Source organism: Dermacentor andersoni, chromosome 6, assembly GCF_023375885.2.
Source record: "Dermacentor andersoni chromosome 6, qqDerAnde1_hic_scaffold, whole genome shotgun sequence".
Lineage (NCBI taxonomy): Eukaryota > Metazoa > Arthropoda > Arachnida > Ixodida > Ixodidae > Dermacentor > Dermacentor andersoni.
In genome coordinates, this window is record NC_092819.1 from 144,025,035 (window position 1) to 144,043,123 (window position 18,089).

The following is an 18,089-nucleotide window of genomic DNA, read 5'->3' on the forward strand; positions in this document are numbered from 1 at the left end:
AGGAGACCTTCACGCTACTTCACAACTGCACAGGACTTCAAGTGCAACTTTGTTCCTTGAATCAACAAACGAGGCAAACAAACAGATTTATTTAGTCTTCGTCAAGTAAGCATTCTGAACAACACAATGACAAACTCCAAGTACGGAAGTACTACTGCCTCTACAAACATTGATAAGCAACAGAAACAAACATGCCTTAAATATGGACTCACTCTTTAAGTTATCTTCATGCAAGGTTATAACAAACAAGTACCATACTTGTTTCAATGCAAGTTTGCTGCACTTGACGAATGGACAAGAGAAAGGAACACAGGCGAAGTCTACACAGGATACCCCGCCCTCTGTAGACTACTGTTACGTTTCGCCTCCGACGTGCGGTATAGCCGGCGCGGATGCAACGGACGCCGCGGCTTCGTTCACAGCGGCGGACATTTTGGCCAGTTCACCGCTGCCCCAACGCCTCCTGCCAAGCGCGTCCAGGCATGTTTCAATGCCACGTGTCTCCGTGTGTGTGCGTGTGTGTGTGTGTGCATGTTGGTGCCCACGCTTGTCAAAGCGCGGCAGCCGGGGAGAGGAGCTCCCCAACTGTGAAGCGAGGAGGTCTGACCGGCGCCGGCCCGGCGGATACGTCACTTCTTGTCACAACGTGTCCGTGCGCCGCCGTCACGTGCGCCTCTTCCGAGCCGTTCCTTCTTGCCCTCGACTCCGAGAGTATAAAAGCAGCTGCCCCCGGACGCCAAGAGAGAAGCTTCGATTTACTCAGTCGAGTAACGTGGTCTCCCGTTTCTCCACTTCGGTCGACCTGACCGGCCGCTCTTTTGCGATGCTAGAATAAACAAGTTGTTCTGTTAGCAGTCGACTCATCATTTGCCAGGACCTTTGGATGCTTCCAGCTGTGCCCCAGGCCGCCAGGCCAACGCTACCCTTAGGGCTTGCGACCCATTTGCAACAACTGGTTGCCAGCGGTGAGATCGCGACAATGGAGGCCAGCAGCGAAGATATGCGGTCGACTGTATGCTGAGCAGCACAACGACCATCCGGGAGCAGTGCAACGAGCCCTGTCTGGTGACTGGTTGCCTGCAGCGGAACGACTGCGCTGAATTCTTGGCTGCGAGGTTTGGTGAGTGCGGGACTTTCTTCTTCTGAGTTTTGCCAGGCTTTTGTTAGTGTCAGAAACAGAGCTGGTAATTGTGGTTGTCGTTGCTGCCGGGTTAGCTTGCGGCAAGACAATAGTAGGCAGTAGAGAAAGCAGCATTCAGAGCAGCCATGGACTTGAAGTCGTTGCGCAAACCGAAATTGCTGGAGCTTGCAAGAGAGTTGGGTCTGGATGTCTCAGCCAAACTCAGAAAACCAGAACTGCTTAGGGCTATTCTTGAGTTAGAAGCTGAGGATGACGAGCTGTCGGAATGCCTTGAGACCATTGAGGAGCTCGAACGTAAACAGCAAAAAGAGAAAGAGAAAGAGGAGCGCGAACGTAAAGAGCAAAAAGAGAAAGAGAAAGGAGCACGTCCGCCAACACGCTTTGGAAATGAAGCGTCTCGAGGTAGAGATGGAACGCGCTCGTAATGGAAGTCAGGCACACGGTGCAGGAGAACGAGTGTCGTTCAAAATGACTGACCTGATGCGGCCGTATAAGCTCGGAGAGGACATTGGCTTGTTCCTGATTAACTTTGAGCGAACGTGCGAGAAGCAGGGGCTCTCTCGGGAAACGTGGCCACAGCGCTTGCTCACTTTGTTACCCGGCGAGGCGGCCGACGTAGTCGCTCGCTTGAAGAGAGAGGAGGCAGAGGATTTCGACCAAGTGAAATCGAGTCTGCTAAAAAAGTACAGGCTGTCAGCGGAGGCGTTCCGTCGGAAGTTTCGGGAAAATGAGAAAGGCAGAAGTGAGTCATATACAGAGTTTGCCTACAGGCTTATGTCAAACATGCAGGAGTGGCTCAAAGAAGAGAAAGCGTTTGGTGACCACGAGAAAGTTCTGCAGTGTTTCGGGCTGGAACAGTTTTATAGTCGGTTACCTGAGAACGTGCGGTACTGGGTCTTGGATAGGCCAGACGTTAGTACGGTGGTTAAAGCCGCCGAGCTAGCCGAGGAGATTGTGACGCGTCGGGCTCGCGGAGCTAAGGACGGTCAAAAGGGTGAATTTGGCTCCAAGTTTGAAAGGCCGAAGTTCACACCCATGAGAGCAAGGGGGGACACACGTAGTGCGGATGCGAGTGAAAGCAGTCCGACCGAACGTAAGGAGACGGCGGCAGCCGAAGGCGAACGCAGAAAGCGGTTCGAGACGAGGCAAGAGCGCGCGTGTTATACGTGCCAGAAGCCGGGTCACTTTTCGGCGCAGTGTCCAGAAACAAAAACAAAAGTCGTGTTTTTGTCATTATGCAGCACTGACGAGAACATGAAGCTTCTCGAGCCTTACATGCGAGACCTCCTCGTGAACGGGAAAAAGTGCCGAGTGCTTCGTGATTCCGCAGCTACAATGGATCTAGTTCACCCCTCTTACGTAGAACCCGATATGTTCAAGGGCGAGTGCGCATGCATCAAGCAAGCCGTAGAAGCTCATAGCCCGTAGCAAAAGTGCTTATTGATGGACCTTTCGGAGCGCTTGAGATGGAGGCCGCAGTGTCATCTACGCTGCCCCCCCCCCCCCCCCCCCCCAGTACCCGTACCTATTTTCGAACAGGTCCGATCACCTCCTGCGCGAGAAGGGGCTTTTGTTTGGTGAGGCTAGCGTTCAGGCCTTAACCAGATCGAGAGTTCGGGAGCTCGCTGCAAAGGTGGTAGTTGCGGGTCCGACGCTGTCGAACAATGAGAAAGGGTCGGAGGCGCAGCAAGCTGATATTCAGAGCACGTCCGAACTGAATAAACTTGTGCCTGTAGCGTTGAAGGCACCAGATACTGGAGAGGAAATGCCCGACACGGGAAAGTTAGAAGAGCTATCTGCAGATTTTCTCATCGCGCCTACGTGAGATGGACTTAATAGGTTGCTAAAAGTCAGGCGGTCGGCTTTGATAGCCGAGCAAAAAAAGGATGGCAGCCTAGAAAACATGCGCTGCAATGTCAAGGAAGGTATCGCCAAGAAAAATGCTCGTTTTGAGGAAAGAAGTGGGGTCCTGTACCGGAAGTATCTAGACAGCAGGGGAGTGGAGTTCGATCAGCTGATCGTGCCTCAGTGCTACCGTCAGGATCTGTTGCGCTTGTCGCATGGGGGTTCGTGGTCCGGACACCTAGGAGTTAAAACTAAGGACTGTCTCTTGCAAGAGTACTATTGGCCAGGGTGTTTTCGTGACGCAGAACACTTTGTGAGGACATGTGACACCTGTCAGCGGGTGGGCAAACCAGGGGACAAATCGAGGGCGCCGTTGAAGTTGGTACCTATCATTACGGAGCCTTTTAGACGGCTCGTTATTGATACAGTGGGACCTTACCTGTAATAACCACGGGGTACAGACACATTTTGACTGTGATCTGCCCAGCGACAAAGTTCCCTGAAGCAGTGCCGCTTAAAGAACTCAGCTTAGTTGAGATAGTCAATGCACTACTGTCTATATTTGCGCGAGTTGGTTTTCCTGCGGAAATCCAATCAGATCAGGGCACAGTGTTTACTAGCGCTTTGACGACAACTTTTCTCGAAAGGTGTGGGGTAAAGCTGTTACACAGCTCAGTGTACCACCCACAGTCGAATTCCGTTGAGAAGCTCCACTCCGTCATGAAGCGCGTGTTGAGAGCATTGTGTTTTGAACAACAAACTGACTGGGAGCTGTGTCTGCCTGGGGTGATGTTTGCATTAAGGACCGCGCCGCATGCGGCTACGGGGTTTTCGCCAGCTGAGCTGGTGTACGGTCGCTCGCTGCGGTCTCCGCTTCGCATGCTTAGAGACTCGTGGGAAGGCAGGGGCGACGACCCAGTCGTGGTGGAGTACGTGCTTAGGCTCCCCGAACGCTTAAGAAGGGCACAAGAGTTGTCAGGTGAAGCAATAGCAAAGGCCCAGCATATGGCCAAGGTTTATTATGATCGAACAGCCAGGGCCCGTCGTTTTGAGGTGGGCGATGAGGTAATGATATTGCGCACATCGCTAAAAAACAAACTCGACGTGTAGTGGGAGGGCCCAGCACGGGTTGTTCAAAAACTGTCGGACGTTAAGTACGTGGTGAGTCTGCCAGGAAAACGGAAAGCACAGCAAGTTAACCACTGCAATCTGCTCAAACCCTATAGACAACGGGAAGCAGTGGTGTGTATGATGGTAAACGTTCCCGAAGAGCTTCCGGTCGAGCTTCCGGGACTAGGCTCAGTGACGAACAAGGAAGACACCGATCAAGTCATTAGTGACTTAATCAGTAAAGCACCGCTGTCGCCTGAGCAGAAAACCGAACTTCAAGAATTTCAAGGTCAGTTCTCTGAGAGGCCTGGTAGGACTTCTGTCCTTACTCACGAAATAGAACTTACCTCCCCAGAGCCAGTACGATCCAAGGCATACCGGGTGCCACCCCGCCAGCGCGATATTATGGAGGCCGAGGTAAAGAAAATGCTACAGCTCGGTGTTATTGAGGCGAGTGAGAGTGACTATACCTCCCCTTTGATTTTAGTTGAGGTACCGGGCAAGGAACCTCGTCCTTGCGTCGACTACCGCAGGCTTAATTCCATCACTAAGGATCAAATTTATCCGATCCCTAACATCGAGGAGCGCCTTGAGAAAGTTAGTAGCGCTCAGTTTATTTCCACCCTAGATCTCGTCAGAGGTTATTGGCAGGTTCCACTTACAGTAGAGGCTAGTAGGTATGCGGCGTTCATTTCACCAATGGGAACATTCCGTCCTAAAGTTTTGAGTTTTGGTTTGAAGAACGCGCCATATTGCTTTTCAAGCCTCATGGACAAAGTGTTGCGGGGACAGGAACAATTCGCTTTACCGTATTTAGACGACGTAGCGATATTCTCCGCATCCTGGTCTGAGCATATGGCACACTTGCGGGCAGTGCTAACCCGCCTGCGCAAAGCGGGCTTGACAGTCAAGGCTCCCAAGTGCCAGTTAGCACAGGCCGAGGCTGTCTACCTCGGTCACGTGATTGGACGGGGTCGTCGCCGCCCCTCTGAAATAAAAGTGGCCGCTGTGCGAGACTTCCCGCAACCGCGCACGAAGACCGATATTCGGTCGTTCTTAGGTGTCGCCGGCTACTATCAGAGCTACATTAGAGTGTTTAGTTGAGCGTGTTTATGCTCCGCTAAGCAGTTAAGCGGAGCGGAAGCGCGAATGCGCATGCGCCGTCCGCTTAGCCGTAAGCGGGATAGCGGAGCGAGGAACACGGTCCGCTTAGGAACTGCCTGAGCGGAGCGTGCCGCGCAGCACTTTGGCTAGCGTTGGCGTCAGAACGGATTGGATTGGATGCCGAAAGCAAGCGCGCTGGCTAACACGTGGCGTTCCCCAAGACGGCGCTTTATTTTCCATTGTATAAAATGGACCGGTAACGCATTACAAGCGCACGTCTAGATACTTCATGGGGAAACAAGTTATATATATACATATGTACGTTTTACGGTATAAGATTGATCATAAAGTGTTTTTTTATTTTCTTTCATTACCCTGAATTTACCCAGGGGGCGCTGCAAGTACGAAAGGTCCGCTCCGCTACACTAAACGTGCAACTAAAACGTGAAAATCGCCCGCCGCTCCGCTGTGGCTTAGCGGGGCCGCTCGGAGCGGAGCGTACCGTAAAGACGCTCAACTAAAACACTCTATTCCCAGGTACTCTGATATCGCGGCTCCCCTGACGGATGCTCTAAGAAAAACAGAGCTCCATACAGTCGTCTGGGACGAGACAAGGGAAAGAGCTTTTAGCGCCCTAAAGAGCACCCTAACAAGCCAGCCTGTGCTACGATCGCCAGACTACACAAAAGGGTTCGTTGTTCAGTGCGATGCCAGTGAGCGAGGCATGGGCGTTGTACTGTGCCAACGGGAAAATGGAGAAGTGGAACACCCCGTCCTGTATGCTAGCCGTAAGCTGACCAGTCGTGAGCAGGCGTACAGCGCCACCGAGAAAGAGTGTGCGTGTCTCGTGTGGGCCGTTCAGAAATTTTCATGCTACCTAGCCGGCTCGAGGTTTATCGTTGAGACGGATCACTGCCCTCTCCAATGGCTGCAGACCATCTCTTCCAAAAATGGCCGCCTCCTGCGCTGGAGCCTCGCTTTGCAACAATATTCCTTTGAGGTGCGTTACAAAAAGGGGAGTCTCAACGGTAACGCCGATGGCTTAAGTCGAGGCCCCTAACGTAGGAATAAGCCTCAAAGTTGTTTGTTACTGATGTTTTTCTTCCTGAGGCAGTATTTTTAACATTGCTTTTGTTTAGTGTTTCAAAATCATGACGTGCTTTCTAATGCAATTTTCCAATTTGTGGACGCGTTCTGAGTGCTGCTAGACTACTGTAAGGAACTAGGCAGTAGTATAAAAGGGGAAAGAACCTGGCATGGCTTAGTGAGGGTTGTGTCGTGCTTGCTGACTGAGCGGTTGAGTTTCGGCGTAGTTCTAACGCTTGCTGAGAACGAGAACAAAAAAAAGGCAACTCTCCCGAAGTCACTTTGCAGTGTCCTGTGTGAACCTGAACGTGAGAACGAGGCCTTCTCGGAGCGCTGCGCTCAAGAAACGCCGAGGGACGACCGACTTCGGTTATGAGCATCATCGAGCGACATCCCTCCGGACAGCGGATGCAGTCCGCTGACCATCGGGATCTTCTCCCGACGGGGCGGTCTGTTACGTTTCGCCTCCGACGTGCGGTATAGCCGGCGCGGATGCAACAGACGCCGGGGCTTCGTTCACAGCGGCGGACATTTTGGCCAGTTCACCGCTGCCCCAACGCCTCCTGCCAAGCGCGTCCAGGCATGTTTCAATGCCACGTGTCTTCGTGTGTGCGTGTGTGTGTGTGTGCATGTTGGTGCCCACGCTTGTCAAAGCGCGGCAGCCGGGGAGAGGAGCTCCCCAACTGTGAAGCGAGGAGGTCTGACCGGCGCTGGCCCGGCGGATACGTCACTTCTTGTCACAACGTGTCCGTGCGCCGCCGTCACGTGCGCCTCTTCCGAGCCGTTCCTTCTTGCCCTCGACTCCGAGAGTATAAAAGCAGCTGCCCCCGGACGCCAAGAGAGAAGCTTCGATTTACTCAGTCGAGTAACGTGGTCTCCCGTTTCTCCACTTCGGTCGACCTGACCGGCCGCTGTTTTGCGATGCTAGAATAAACAAGTTGTTCTGTTAGCACTCGACTCATCCTTTGCCAGGACCTTCGGATGCTTCCAGCTGTGCCCCAGGCCACCAGGCCAACGCTACCCTTGGGGTTTGCGACCCATTTGCAACACTACTCATATCAGGAACATGTGGGTGGGGACGATGACGTTTCAGCATCGCACGGTCCATCGCTGATGTGCGCTACCACAAACCACCTTAGTCAAGCATCTGTGATTAGCCCATTGCTATCATAATATACCTCAGTGACACGTGCATTACCTTTGCCTGCGAAGTATGTAACAAAAAAGAGGCACAGCGCATGACAAGAGGCCACGATGCATTCACACTGCAAATGCCTTTTAGCGTCCAGTGAGACAGCTGCAAGCATCAGTAAACAAGTTAAACTTTCGTAATGAAGTTCAACCATAGCATTAATGCATACATTTACTGCTGCTACCGTAGTCAGTCGACGTCGGAGCAATCTTCACTCGTGCTATCTAAGGAGCCGTGGGAACGCCTCTGGCATGGGATGCCACGTTTACACTTCACGATTCCAGAGGCGATCTTTTTTGTAGCTCTTGGTTCTCCAACGGCTGTAACCTGGTCACATTGGACGCACGCTCCACCCTCTACTTTTAGTGATTTGCACTGTTTTTGACTGGAGTTACGATTCGACTATATGTTGCCTATTTATTATACTAGAGCCAAACGCCTCCATAACGAAGCACTTGGGACTTTACAACGAAGTGACCTTTAGAACGCAGAATTTTCAAAGACTGACGTCAAATTTGCATAACCGCCGACGCAAGCATCGGGCGATCACCCCCAGAGTTGTCTCAACAGACAAATCAAACGCTCTCCTCGTTCATGGGAGGTCACTTTTGTTTGCTTGAAAAACGAATAACATTGCCTACACTGAGCGGCTTGTCTTATCTAATTGACTCACAAGAGGCGAGGAGCACGCTCAAGTGGAGAGGGATTCAATGGGGCCGAGCCAGTGCACTGAAGATGGCTAACCGGGTGAAGAGGGTGGTGCCGGCGACTGTGATTGGTCCGCTTCCCCTTACTTAGCTTGCGATGGCTCGTCAACAATCGCGGCGGCATGCAACAGAAGCCCAAAAATTACGCTAAAACGAATCCTCAGCAAAAAATAGTTGGCGGAACCAAGTCGTAAACGTGCCGAAAGTGCTCAGAAACGTTACACGGCCACGCAAAAAGCTTTATTGCACACAAATCACCTCATACTATCGAAAAGGCAGAATGAAATACGCGCTCCCGCACGCCAAACTCGAACGCGCGCAGGCGGCCGCGTTTCGAATGCTGGAAACGGACTCGTATCCGTCACGAGGCCTACTAAGCCACTACAACTCAGAAATCCCGGCAGATTGCCCAGACTGCCCAGAACTCTACTGCTCACTCTTGCACATGCTTTGGCAATGTACCGCGTTACCGGAGGGCCCTCTCTCCAGTGAGCCCGAATGGGAAGAAGCCCTCAAAAGCACGGACCTCAAACTCCAACTCAAGGCCGTCCAGAGGGCCCAAGAACTGGCGGAGCGTCACCATGTTCCTGTCCCGACTTGGGCGTCGCCTACGGCTTTGGCCCAGGGAGCTCCCCGCGCGCGATTGGCAACAGCTTAAACCTCCTCAGGACCTCAATAAAGTTCTTGACTGACTGACACGCAAATAAACTCATGCTCTCCGGCAGGAGCGAGTAGCCAGTGCCTGAGCGATCGGCGGCAGCAATCTTTTATTCCTTTCGGAACAGGGCAGTCCGCGGCTATTCAGAAGAAAATACAGTTTTGTTCGGCACAATAATGAGTCTTTAACGCGTACAAGCCTCTTTGACGCGGTGAGTTTTTGCGGTTTTGTGACGTCGCGTGAAAGGCATGTGAAGTGGGTGCAGCTCGAAAGCTTTTGACCAATAATTGAGGACTAATAGTGAAAAGGTGTCGAATCAGAAATAACTTTTTATTTTGTTCGGTCAAATCATGCATAATCAGTGCGTACACGTCATATCAGATAGGGAGCTATCGCGGTTTTCGTGACGTCGCGTGACACAGGTGAAGTGGGGGTGGTCCAAAAATGTTTTTCACCAATCGCGGAGGCCTCATTGCAGAATTGGAATAGAAAAGTTTGGAATAGTTTTACGTTATAGCGCCCCTCGTCTCAACCAGACCACTCGTTTCGTGCGATCGCCTGCTCGCGTCCACTCTCGCTTGTTCGTTTTGCTTGGTTTGATCTCATTCGCGCTTTTTCGATTGTCCTTGGTTGCAATTGTTTTGTACATGTGTATGCGCGACGCGAATTGTGTAGTACTTTCTGGAAGCCACGCGGCACCAGCGAGTGCAATGGACTTTCAACGAGTCATGTATAAAAGCCAACGCGCTTCACCCGCACATCAGATTTTTGACGATCGCCAACTGTGCTACACCTCTCAAATTCTCTGCCTCAATATATCGCGAAATGAAAACACGGAAGGAGCAGCGCTCATATTATTATTTATATATTTTCTTGCCGGCAAGCCAGTTTAGTGCCAGCCACTTGTTCGTCTTCACCGCCCAACACACGTATATTTTTGTTTTCTATTTTGCATTTGGTATGCGAAAGGTACGAGGTGGGTGGGTAATATTTACTACAGAGCGTTGACCATGCCGAGTGGTCTCTTATGTCGCCCGGTGCTCTGATGAGTGACCGCTGTGAAGAGCATTAGCAGCCCCATGCGTACTTTCGTTGTAAAGCAAAAATTAACCGTTGGGAATGCCTAAACTCCCTTCTACAGACAAAGTTCTTGTAGTGGTCTTCGCTATAAAAGAGCTTACAATACATGCAAGAGACATGAATACCATCGGGACGCACGCAGTCCTTCGTTATACAGGTCATTTCTTTGTAGAGGACTTCGTTTTAAAGGCGTTCGTTGTAAAAACAACTCCTTGTTTAGCACTTCTCATGATAGACATGTTTGCGAGCCCAGCATATGTCGTAACGGCCACGCGTCATGGTGAAACACCTGCCTCTAAGATCGCCAGGACAGTGCCAGGATCAGTTCTTCCAGTGCCGAAATGCCTCCAAAGATCGGTGCTCGCCCTTTTTACTGGCTGAGCGGGAGGCGGTGGCAGTGGAGGTGGATGGAAGTGCCCTCGGGTGGTCAGTCTCGGTGCTCCTACACCGGAAAGCGTTTTTGGCCAGATGCTCCTGGATGATAGTCCACGGGCCTTGGGCTGCGCTCGTGGACATCTGGAGTGGGTTCTATGAGGAGCGCAGGCCGTCCTTACGGTCCTTCATGCTGGGAAAGTTGAGGTAGCGCCGGGCAGTTTCCTCGGATGGCGCCGACTGGGACTGCGCGGAATCCTGGCCAGTGGACCTTGCGTAGCCATCGGCTGGCTGCGCCTGGGCAGTGTGCACGCATTTCCAGCCTTTGATGTCGGGCAACAATTTAATGCAGTGCATGAGAGCTGGAGATGCAGTACGCAGTATTGACTTTGGCAAGCCTTTAATATGTAAAGCGTTTGCGTAGTAACAAATTCATTATGTTAAAAATTTGAATGTATTTCAATGTAAGGTAATAACCCAAAGCGCAATACTTAGCAAGTGAGGATGGTGAGTTGCGGAGGGTAGAGTGCGATGAATGTTTCTATTATTTACGAATATCAAGCACGCATTCTTCACACCATGGCACCGCCATCTTTCTCGTGCTCTAGAACACCTGCGCACATGTACCGAAAAGCAATCCAGCATACCCTAAACCAAACGCTGCGAACCCTCAGAACATATTGGAACGTGTTCAGATAAGAATACTTTGACAATTCGCTTCACCCAATCTGTGGTATTCGACTATTCACAGTGTGAAACATCACCCTTCCCAGGCTACGTATCTCGCTCATTGCATTGAGCGACTGACTCTCTCCACAAGGGAGCTATGTGCTTCGGAAAGCCATATATGACAGCTTGGTGTTATGTAGCAAAATCACGTTAGTTTGAGCCTCATCAATTGAGACTTTAAAAATTAAATTATGGGGTATTACGTGCCAAAGCCACAATTTGATTATAAGTCACACCGTAGTGTGACATACTCACCACACAGCTGTGTAGGTGACTTGCACTCAGCAATAACTTGGACCACCATTTGGACCACCAGATTCTTTACCGTGCACCTGAATCTAAGCACACGGGCGCTTTCGCACTTCGCCCCGATCGAAATGCGGCCTCCCGCACGACATCATGCTTAGCAACCCAACACCACAGCCACTAAGCAACCACGTCGGGTTCGTTAATTAAGACTCACACTCTAGTTCCGGCAAATGTATGCATTATTTAGGGGTACCAACGTCTCATCAATTCTATACGGCCGCACACTAGTTGACTATGTAGTGTCCAGCGTGTAAATTATGCCTCACTGAAATGAACACCCAAACAATCTTTAAGCATAGGAGACTTACGGCATAGTTTATAGTAGCGTTATTCATGCAATGAGCGGGTTGTCCATTTGTAGATAGTTCAACAAATCTATCGCTAAATGAGTCTTGCATAATCAGGCTCTGACTCGAATAAAATTTGATTCATTTTTTACAAGTACACTATGGAACCTATGACCCTGTGCTCAGTAACAGAACCTAGATTGACAACGCCACTTTCAGTTTCAGCAAGTAGCAAAAAAGAAAGAAAAGTTTCAGAGTGATCTCAGTCTCTAAGGACGATAATTTTGCTAAGCCACTATACTGCAACTTCATGAGGAGAACCTCCACATTTTTATTTAAACAAACATGTATGTTGCTTTGCAAGCTTCATGAAAGATAGAATATAAATCCGTCTCACTTTACCGACATCTGTAATGGCAGTGACTGATGTTGGCCGTGAACGGTACTGGTGACTTCTCTTCAGAGACTACCAATCGGTTGACTGGCACCACACGCTTATAAGCCCCTTTGCTAGAAGAACCTCTACTTGGCGAGACGATCGAGTAACTGACCACTACCATAAGTGGTGTCAAGAAACACCGAAACTATTTCACTACAGCTACAGGACCGCTATTCATCAGGCAACGGATGCTGCACGTTCAGGACAGCGCAAAACACCTTCGCTCATATTCTCATTTCTTGGCAAGTTAGTCGCATTCGTGAAAAAAAGAGCACATTGAACGCGATTCAAGCATTCTTTATGTCTCGGAGAAAGAAAGGCGAAGGGCATAAAGCTGCTCATAGAACAGCGTGAGATGGGCGTATGGCTGACATCAGCGTACAGCAGAAAGCAAGGAAAAGGGCCACATAGAAAATAAGGACAACACGAAAACATTTCGCATACGGCTAAAATATACGTCCGGGAAAACAATGCGAAATCGTAAATAGTTCACAAAAAAATGGACTCTCCATCCCGGTCCTGCGAAAGCGGATGTCCAGCCAAGCTGCTGAAAACCACCGCTACGACTGATGAGGGCGGTATGCAACGCTTTATTTCTTTAGAGTAATGATATTAATGCTAATTTGGAGCAGTGACATTATTGGTAATTTAGAGTAAATATAGTAATGGGAGTCATTGTAATTTTGACAGCACGCCGTCGCTGGTCGTGTTGGAGTTTATTTTTCCCTTTGCCGCCCCTCGTATTCACACTGCCCATCTAGAGTACTAACTATGCGTTGCCTACCCGTAGCCGTGCTGCAACAACAACGAAATCAGTTGCTACACTCTTAGGCAAAGTTACACCCTTTGGCTTGCCCCTTCTGCCACACAACAATAATCATTATCTGCCTTGATGCGTTTCCTTTCTTTAACGCTGCGAGCCCGGAACTTTCCAGTAACGAACGGCACGCGCGTTATCAGAAGGAGCACTGCAAAGGGTGTAAACTGTTCTATGCTGATAACACGCGTGCCGTTCGTTACTGGAAAGTACCGGGCTCACAGCGTTAAAGAAAGGAAACGCATCAAGGCAGATAACGATTATTGTTGTGTGGCAGAAGGGGCAAGCCAAAGGGTGTAACTTTGCCTAAGAGTGATAGGCTGGTTCTTTTATGTATGAAAGCTAGCGACGTCACACGCCGCGGCCGCTTGCTCAACAGTAATCTTCACCGGGAAAGGTATGCAGGAAGCACTACATGCTTCGCACTGTTATCAGGAACTCCTTATCAACTATGCTGTTCGGATGCTTGTTTTGTGTTTGTTCTTCATTGAAACAAATGCTGTTCTCTTATGTTGTGTGCGTGATTCCAAAGAATGCATACACTTTTCGCTTCACTTTCCTGAGTGCTTCAAGCCTTCTTCACCTCCACCGCGGGTCGGTCCGATATTGAACTACATCCAGGATCAATCCGCATTTGAGAGCGCGGCTGTTGGGCGCCCGTTCCTGCGGCGAGTGTTGGCGTGTAGCCCCGCGAACGAGCACAGCGAAAGATGAATGAGCGAACGCGGAGCGAGAGATGAAAGACGCCAGCTGCTAACGGAGTAGACCAATGAGAGCGGCTCCTTCACTGACGTGCTCGCGGGGAAACTGGTGTCATGCGGACTCACCCGACCGCTCGATGAGTACTCGTATCTGGTTTCAGCCGGACCGCTAGTTACGTGCTATCGTCCGCCCGCGTCAGCTCTCGTTCGCGCTTGTTTCGATTGTCATGGTTTGCGGTTGTTTTGTGTTCTGATTTTATGTGCGACGCGAATGGTGTAGTACTTTCTGGGAGCCACGCGGCACCAGCGATTACACTTGAATCTTCGACGAGTCATGTATAAAAGCCGACGCGCTCGACCCGCAGATAGGATTTTCGAGGATCACCGATTCCGCGACCTGTCTCCCAAATTCTTTGCCTCAGTATATCGCGAAATGAAAACACGTATAGCGCTGGGCTCACATTTCGCATTAGGAATTATCGTAACCGTCGGTAAATTTTTTGCCTACGGACATCGACACGGGAAATGCCGACTGAGAGGCTAACAGCTTCGCTGTAATATAAAGTGAAATATAGCATCAATAATTGAGAAGCAGTGAAGAGGTTGTGTGAAGTTACGCAGCCACCGAAATAACACCCAAACTAATTTGATAAAAAAATTCTAGCGCTGTAGAGCAAGAGGGGACATTTACAGACAGTGGGGTAGGTCGATTGAGAGTGCAGGCGGTGCGCTTAGTGTCAGTTCCAGTCTTTTAAAGCGTAAGCTTTACTGGCCGTGAATTTGCGATTTCGCCGTGGCCATGCTCCGAGGAGGCACATGACGTTACACCGCGTTCCTCGTCATTGAGTTCGCCTCCGCTCACTTCGCCAGCTGTGTCGCATGCCTAATAACATATTAGAGGATTGAAAGGGATATCTCGCGTGCGCCGCAACCACAGTTGATGCGGCAGTGTGGACGGCGACAATTCTGATAAGCAGGAGGAGGCCTGGAATCGACATCGGAACGAGATAAAGAGGAAACGAATCGCCCAGGAAACAGACGAACAGCACGCCGAACGACTCGCTAAATGCCGCAACATAGCTAGACAACCAGACTAACCTGGACTTGCAATCGAGATTAACCAAGGCTAACAATGCTATGGCTTAGCTTTCGCTACGTATATCCTGGCATAGCCGAGCTATGCCACTGCCAAATTTTTTATACTAGAATATATATTTTTGCATCTGTGCGAAAATTCTCCAGAACACAAAGCCATTGCATTTTTGCCTGTCTATTTTCGTTGCGTATAGACATGGTACATAAACTGCAGGCTCAACAACTGTGCAGTGAACAGCGGCATACTGCGCCAGAAACCAGTGCTGAAGTTCGCTAGCGTGTTCGGTTGCAGTTGACAAAGAGTATGCTTTTAAGGAGCCGATTGATGTATTACTGTGATCACAGCATTGCCATGGGAAGTAAAACATTGCTAATACCAACATTCTGTAAAAACTACATGGTACAGGGCATCGTAAGACCTCTTTAAAGAGGCACCGAGGAAAGCGTGGTTTGGTGCTCTAGCCAGCTGTCAGCTTTTGAGTACATCTATGCCATTAAAGTAAGCCCAAAGACAAAATTTAATTGAAAAAGACAGACTGGTGAGCTAGCTCGTATCGCATTGCGTGAGGTGTAGCTCAAATGGCGCACACAGGAGGACAGAGAAGACTAAGACATGCTGCTGTGTCTCCTCGGTCGCACCACGTGCCTTGTTTCCGGAGCATTTTGCGTGAAAATGGCCTTTGTTTTAATTTTAATGTAAGTTATGACTGGTACAGTGCCTAACTGATTATGCTTGATTCGGAAAACTATCAAGGAATTTAGGGCTAGCATGTTTGAAGTGAGATTGGTAGTCGGCAAACGAGGCATTCCTCAAAGCAACAGCCAACGTTTAAATAAAGGAACTAGTGTGGATGCACAGACAAAGACAACTCCCCTTTCAAAAGGATAGAAAGTTGGGCGAGTTGGTACGGTAACATGATCTTGAATTGTAGCGCAAAGTGACACGAACAGAGACTAGGATATAGACAGAGACGTCCTGTCTCTGTCTACATCTAACACGCAGCAGCCAGCGTCTCGCGATCTTCTTCCTTTTTCTTCTTTTCTCCTTCCGTAACAATATTATCGTTACTGCTGCTCAACAAAGCGCTTAGAAGTGTCACGCTAGAAGCGGTGAGGAAGATACGACTGTGGCTTTCCGATAGGCTTGTGCAAGGAGGGCACAACAGTGCCTAGAACCCATCCAGCTGCTGTTCAGTACCGTAAAGCAGTGTGCCCGAAATTAAGTGTCACTTAAAGGAAGCTTTCATGTCGGTACTCGCATGCTTCTCATATACTAGTACTTTGCGAGTTTTAAAGACTGTGAAACAAGCTTTCTAACAGCGTTAGTGACAGTGGTTTTCACTGCTCAACAAGCAGAAGTAAGGAAACTGCAGTCCCGTCTGTCAGCATTCATCGAGTAATGGCAGCCAGTGAGCACACATTCCTGGTTTCCTAGAGCACCGATTCAAATGTTTCCTAGCGAAACCTTGGATAATCATAAGCTTGTAACTAGTAATTCTAATTTCATTTGTGACCAAAAGCTGTTACTTTTTGCAGTTTGCGGTCCCTGTTGCGTGTGCATGACTTAAGGATGTTTCTGTCTCATCTCGCCTGTTTTCTGCCAGTAGCAGAGCACAAGAAGGCGAATGTCTGTGCCTGCATGTGCTCGTTTGTGACTTAACGGGGCAATGAGGCTAACGCAGGACTCACCGCAGCCCGGAGGAGAGCCTCCTGCAGCACTTCCCTTGCATCATTCAGGTCCAGCGTCCCGACCATGGTGACAAGGGTCGACAGCAGACGACGCAGTAGCCACAGCTCGCAATCTCCCAGGGCGGCCGGCACGTGGTTCTCCATCAACTCGCGCATCACCTAGTAGAGGTCCTCGAACTGCGGCAGCTCCCCAGTGCAATCCTCCCTGGCCTCTGGAAACGGCTGCCGCTCACATGCTGCCACTACCTACACACAGCCATCACAAGAGAGGAAAGCCTAATGGGTAACGCAGTACCACATCAGCGCAGTTGACACATGCCCCGCCACTGTTTGATAAAGTCACCGTAAATTCTCGGCCTCCTAACAGCCAAGGACAGCTCAGGTACCTAATCGCTTCTGACGTTCGTTTCAGTGCGAAAGCGCTACTAGCGCACCAACCTGGTTTTCGCCTCTGTCTCCGTGAAGCCTCTTCATACGTGCGTTTCGCGTGCACAGCCTCTTTTCACACATACGTCAGCGTGCGTATATATGTGTGAAATAAATGTGGAAAGTGAATCTGGACCCCTGTCGGAAATGTCTAAACAAGAGATTCGTCACGCAAAGCGCAGCGAACAATGAGGCAGCAAGAATTGACCGACGAAGATGTGGCCAAGCGATTGCGACTGCAGCGACACAGAAGACAAACATCTTTTATTTTTAAATTGTAATGATTCATCCCTACTTTCCTCAGATGAGTTGCGACACCTAGATTTCCAATCGAACAGGAGCAAATGCCTTTCACGTCAATGCGAGGTGACCTCCTTAACAAGGTTCCGTTGTAGAATTCCCCACCTAAATTTTTACCTCCATAGATCTGGTTTATCCATAACTAACATCTGTTCTTTTTGCAACGAACCAGAAATGGTCCGTTTCTCTCTTCTTTGCTGCCGCTTCTCTTCCCTCTGCGGAATGTTCCTCTTATTTCCTACTAGTAAGCCAAGGTTAACGCTTACTACATAAGAAATCTTGTCCTTTGGCGCCTGTCAATTAGGCACAAGCCAAGGGTCAATGAATAATCCTATACATAAGTTCATTAAAGCGTCTGGACGGTTCCGCAGAAACCTTCCTTTCGCTTTGAAGAATTGAAGATTTTGAAGAATTCTCTTCGTTTATGGTGTGTAGAACGTGTAAGACTTCGCTTTCCCAGACTAAAATGCCTTTGTACTACGTGAACAACAAGTATAAAAATGCGCCCAAGCCAGCCCACCTCCCTCCGCTCAACTGTTGTCTAGCGGAGCGCATGATTTTCCCTCGCATACCCTTCACAAAAGTGCGAATGCCAGCGTTGTCGAGCAGCTAGTGCGGTGTGAAGCAAAATGGTCTTTGTGCAAGTCTGCAATCCTCCTCCTGTGTGCGAGTAAACCTGTACGCTTTATGCAACCCAGTGTGTGACTATGGGCATCATGTATGCAATAAAACAACAGTTTAACAATTACACCGCGATGGCAAAGAATTTATTTAGCGACCGGTCAAACAACGGCCTAGCAATGCCAATTTGGTGCAAGAATATAGCTCATTTGGTCCAAGAAAAGGTACGTTAGGACGTTATTCCTTGGAGGGTGCAGCCAAACCTGCAATTTTTTAGCAAAGCTTTCTTTGCCGATATATTTCGATTCTGAGCTTCGCCAGCCAAACTTTGGGTACTATGCACACAGACGTACCATGCTGTCGCCGTCATGGTGTCGGGAT

The 18,089-nt window shown here is 49.6% G+C and overlaps 1 pseudogene; it reads right to left on the bottom strand.

Moving 5' to 3' along the window:
* LOC126523385 (uncharacterized) overlaps positions 1-16,517 on the bottom strand; it is a 122,679-nt pseudogene extending 106,162 nt beyond the window's left edge.
* Between the last annotated feature and the right edge of the window lie 1,572 nt (positions 16,518-18,089).